Source organism: Syngnathus typhle, linkage group LG3 (genome assembly GCF_033458585.1).
Source record: "Syngnathus typhle isolate RoL2023-S1 ecotype Sweden linkage group LG3, RoL_Styp_1.0, whole genome shotgun sequence".
NCBI lineage: Eukaryota > Metazoa > Chordata > Actinopteri > Syngnathiformes > Syngnathidae > Syngnathus > Syngnathus typhle.
The window spans coordinates 12,843,539-12,848,434 of NC_083740.1; the positions used below are offsets into that span (position 1 = coordinate 12,843,539).

The 4,896-nt window shown below is 41.8% G+C and overlaps 3 long non-coding RNA genes across 3 annotated transcripts; 1 reads left to right on the forward strand and 2 right to left on the reverse strand.

The window, feature by feature from the left end:
• The first annotated feature begins 210 nt into the window (after positions 1-210).
• LOC133151949 (uncharacterized) lies at positions 211-1,537 on the forward strand. The gene is made up of 3 exons (XR_009714022.1): positions 211-593; positions 1,036-1,215; positions 1,303-1,537. It is a non-coding gene; the product is annotated as an uncharacterized LOC133151949 (long non-coding RNA).
• Positions 1,538-1,845: 308 nt separating this feature from the next.
• Positions 1,846-2,516, reverse strand: LOC133151950 (uncharacterized). Its single transcript, XR_009714023.1, has 2 exons — positions 2,264-2,516; positions 1,846-2,202 (listed from the first exon to the last, which is right to left on the reverse strand). It is a non-coding gene; the product is annotated as an uncharacterized LOC133151950 (long non-coding RNA).
• A 943-nt stretch (positions 2,517-3,459) lies between these two features.
• On the reverse strand, positions 3,460-4,680 carry LOC133151951 (uncharacterized). The gene is made up of 3 exons (XR_009714024.1): positions 4,283-4,680; positions 3,661-3,840; positions 3,460-3,573 (listed from the first exon to the last, which is right to left on the reverse strand). It is a non-coding gene; the product is annotated as an uncharacterized LOC133151951 (long non-coding RNA).
• Between the last annotated feature and the right edge of the window lie 216 nt (positions 4,681-4,896).

The following is a 4,896-nucleotide window of genomic DNA, read 5'->3' on the forward strand; positions in this document are numbered from 1 at the left end:
AAAAATTTTCGTTTGTGCTGCGATGGTTTTTTAGTTATGAACGATTCTTTTATAGGTCATCCAGAGTTCACCCAGCCCCCCATCTGCTCAGAATGGACCCAAAATGGTACCGTTCGTTTGTGCTTCGTTAGTGCTGGTTTGTGCAGCAAAAAGTTTCGTTTGTGCTGCTTCCGTTTCGGAGATATTAGACATTTATTTTATAGCGATGACGTCACCCAGCCCCCCACCTGTCTCCAAATGGACCCAAAATGGTACCGTTCGTTTGTGCTTCGTTTGTGCAGGTTTGTGCAGCAAAAATTTTCGTTTGTGCTGCTTCCGTTTCGGAGATATTACACATTTATTTTATAGCGATGACGTCTGGTAGCCCCGCCCCCTTGTTTACTTCCAAACGACCCAAAATAGTGCCGTTCGTTCGTTTGTGTTTCGTTTGTGCTGGTTTGTGCTGCAAAAATGGTACCGATTGTGCCGGCTGCTACGGTTTTGCAGATATTACACATTTAATTCATAGCGAAGACGTCACCCAGCCCCACGTCACTGTATTTTGTCGCGAATTTCAAGCTCCTGGAATGCTCCTCATGCAGGACGAATACAAGGTAAATATGTTCTAAGCCTTTTTTTCTTTTCTTTTTATCTTACGGAAAACTTTCACTGCGGGGAATGGCTTTTAGTGCGAGGATATTTCTGTAATTATGTTTGTATCGTGCTCATTGATTAATTTCCTTGTTTTCAATAAGCCTATGTGATCATTTTTTTCAATTACATCTGACATGCAAAAGGTTCACCGCAACCTAAATACCCTGAAGAGTCTATGTCTGCTCCAAAACATTAATTAATGCAACAATTAATACATGTATGTGAAGTTGATGACAGCCAGAAAAAGAAACTTGAAAACGTGAAAAAATAACTTTCTTTGTCAAAGGGAACATTATCAACATTTTTTTCCAACAATTCAAACAATGCATCACTGCACTGTGTAGAACACAGCATGTGGGAAGATCTTAGTATTTACTGATGCTGCTTTACTCCACTTCCCAGGTCATTATAGATCTCCCAGGCATATGCAGTCCTCCTGCAGTATGCCACATAATGCCCGAGAGAATCCTGGGTCAGTCCTGGTTCAAAGCCAATGACTGCTCTCAAAGTAAAGGTCTTCTCTTTTAGCTCCAGACTGGAGGGAAATTCAAGCAAGGCAACTTCCTTGCAACTGCTACCAAGGTCAGTGTCAATCCACACAAACTCTCCCAGATTGTAGCTGTGAGTAACATTACCTGAACACAGAGCCTTGCCTGTATTGTTGTCCAGAGTTTTGAATGAAGACGGACACCGGGAAGGATTTTTGGCGTTCAGTGAATCATTCAATTTGTCATTTATTTAATACTAATTTATTTTCTAGAGATGTCATATCCTTACTCCATGGATCGTTAATTAACCATTTGTTTGTGCCATTGCAATTTTTCATTATTAAAATCATGCATCTTCATTAACCCCCTGTCATGTATTTTATTCTTTTTCACTTGACATCATGATAACTCCTTAATTCTTACACATGTATTATCCAACTAATTACCATGCCAAGTGACCTCTGCAGGTCGGTAAGACATATCGCAACAGGGTGGCGAAAAACAAAGACGTGCAACTTTTTCAAGCGACAAATGCACAACTATCGCCGAAGATTTAACAGTGAGTGACAGAAAGCGTCTTTTTCTGGGAAGTGACCATCGACAGCCACATGTATGGCGAACATCACAGGAAAATAAATCGATGGACTTCGGAGACCCTGAGCCAAGCCACCTGCCAAATTTGGCCACCCTGCGCAAGGCAAAGCAAGAGAAAAATGATTTGGCATTAGGTGACAAAAATCCAATTTTATCATTGTAGATGTTGAAAAATACAGTGCACCTCACAGTGACAGCATCAAAGACATTGGACTTGACAAGTTCTTCTGTCACTATTGGAGTCAAACACAAATGCACGTGTACAAGAGCTTAAAGAAATCCCACCCAATATTATGTGTTGATGCAACTGGCTCAATAGTTAAAAAACTGATGAGGCCGAATGGCATGTCTGGCCATATCTTCCTGTATCAGGGCGTTATGACAGGGCATACCAGCTCCAGTGTCCCAGTCGTGCAGATGCTGTCAGAGAAGCATGATGCTATCACACAGTGGCTGAAGGAATGGATCCATGCAGGTGCATCTGTTCCTAAAGAAGCAGTGAGTGACTTTTCTCTGGCGATTCTTGGAGCTCTAGTCAAAGCTTTTACCCCTCATCCTGATCTGAAGAGCTACATCAATGAGTGCTTTAACATTTCACGTGGGAATCAACCTGGACATCTACCCCATGTTTTGTCAGGGTAGATGTAGCACACTGCATTAAGATGATCTGCCGATGGGACTGCCTGAAAAACAAAAGACCTCGTGTTACGGATTTCTTTGTTAGGTCAATAGCACAGCTTCTTAAGTCACAATGTTTGCAACATGCAAAAGAACTTCTTCGTGCTATCACCATTGCGGCACTGAGTGCCTGACAAAACATGGGGTAGATGTCCAGGTTGATTCCCACGTGAAATGTTAAAGCACTCATTGATGTAGCTCTTCAGATCAGGATGAGGGGTAAAAGCTTTGACTAGAGCTCCAAGAATCGCCAGAGAAAAGTCACTCACTGCTTCTTTAGGAACAGATGCACCTGCATGGATCCATTCCTTCAGCCACTGTGTGATAGCATCATGCTTCTCTGACAGCATCTGCACGACTGGGACACTGGAGCTGGTATGCCCTGTCATAACGCCCTGATACAGGAAGATATGGCCAGACATGCCATTCGGCCTCATCAGTTTTTTAACTATTGAGCCAGTTGCATCAACACATAATATTGGGTGGGATTTCTTTAAGCTCTTGTACACGTGCATTTGTGTTTGACTCCAATAGTGACAGAAGAACTTGTCAAGTCCAATGTCTTTGATGCTGTCACTGTGAGGTGCACTGTATTTTTCAACATCTACAATGATAAAATTGGATTTTTGTCACCTAATGCCAAATCATTTTTCTCTTGCTTTGCCTTGCGCAGGGTGGCCAAATTTGGCAGGTGGCTTGGCTCAGGGTCTCCGAAGTCCATCGATTTATTTTCCTGTGATGTTCGCCATACATGTGGCTGTCGATGGTCACTTCCCAGAAAAAGACGCTTTCTGTCACTCACTGTTAAATCTTCGGCGATAGTTGTGCATTTGTCGCTTGAAAAAGTTGCACGTCTTTGTTTTTCGCCACCCTGTTGCGATATGTCTTACCGACCTGCAGAGGTCACTTGGCATGGTAATTAGTTGGATAATACATGTGTAAGAATTAAGGAGTTATCATGATGTCAAGTGAAAAAGAATAAAATACATGACAGGGGGTTAATGAAGATGCATGATTTTAATAATGAAAAATTGCAATGGCACAAACAAATGGTTAATTAATGATCCATGGAGTAAGGATATGACATCTCTAGAAAATAAATTAGTATTAAATAAATGACAAATTGAATGATTCACTGAACGCCAAAAATCCTTCCCGGTGTCCGTCTTCATTCAAAACTCTGGACAACAATACAGGCAAGGCTCTGTGTTCAGGTAATGTTACTCACAGCTACAATCTGGGAGAGTTTGTGTGGATTGACACTGACCTTGGTAGCAGTTGCAAGGAAGTTGCCTTGCTTGAATTTCCCTCCAGTCTGGAGCTAAAAGAGAAGACCTTTACTTTGAGAGCAGTCATTGGCTTTGAACCAGGACTGACCCAGGATTCTCTCGGGCATTATGTGGCATACTGCAGGAGGACTGCATATGCCTGGGAGATCTATAATGACCTGGGAAGTGGAGTAAAGCAGCATCAGTAAATACTAAGATCTTCCCACATGCTGTGTTCTACACAGTGCAGTGATGCATTGTTTGAATTGTTGGAAAAAAATGTTGATAATGTTCCCTTTGACAAAGAAAGTTATTTTTTCACGTTTTCAAGTTTCTTTTTCTGGCTGTCATCAACTTCACATACATGTATTAATTGTTGCATTAATTAATGTTTTGGAGCAGACATAGACTCTTCAGGGTATTTAGGTTGCGGTGAACCTTTTGCATGTCAGATGTAATTGAAAAAAATGATCACATAGGCTTATTGAAAACAAGGAAATTAATCAATGAGCACGATACAAACATAATTACAGAAATATCCTCGCACTAAAAGCCATTCCCCGCAGTGAAAGTTTTCCGTAAGATAAAAAGAAAAGAAAAAAAGGCTTAGAACATATTTACCTTGTATTCGTCCTGCATGAGGAGCATTCCAGGAGCTTGAAATTCGCGACAAAATACAGTGACGTGGGGCTGGGTGACGTCTTCGCTATGAATTAAATGTGTAATATCTGCAAAACCGTAGCAGCCGGCACAATCGGTACCATTTTTGCAGCACAAACCAGCACAAACGAAACACAAACGAACGAACGGCACTATTTTGGGTCGTTTGGAAGTAAACAAGGGGGCGGGGCTACCAGACGTCATCGCTATAAAATAAATGTGTAATATCTCCGAAACGGAAGCAGCACAAACGAAAATTTTTGCTGCACAAACCTGCACAAACGAAGCACAAACGAACGGTACCATTTTGGGTCCATTTGGAGACAGGTGGGGGGCTGGGTGACGTCATCGCTATAAAATAAATGTCTAATATCTCCGAAACGGAAGCAGCACAAACGAAACTTTTTGCTGCACAAACCAGCACTAACGAAGCACAAACGAACGGTACCATTTTGGGTCCATTCTGAGCAGATGGGGGGCTGGGTGAACTCTGGATGACCTATAAAAGAATCGTTCATAACTAAAAAACCATCGCAGCACAAACGAAAATTTTTGCTGCACAAACCTGCACAAAC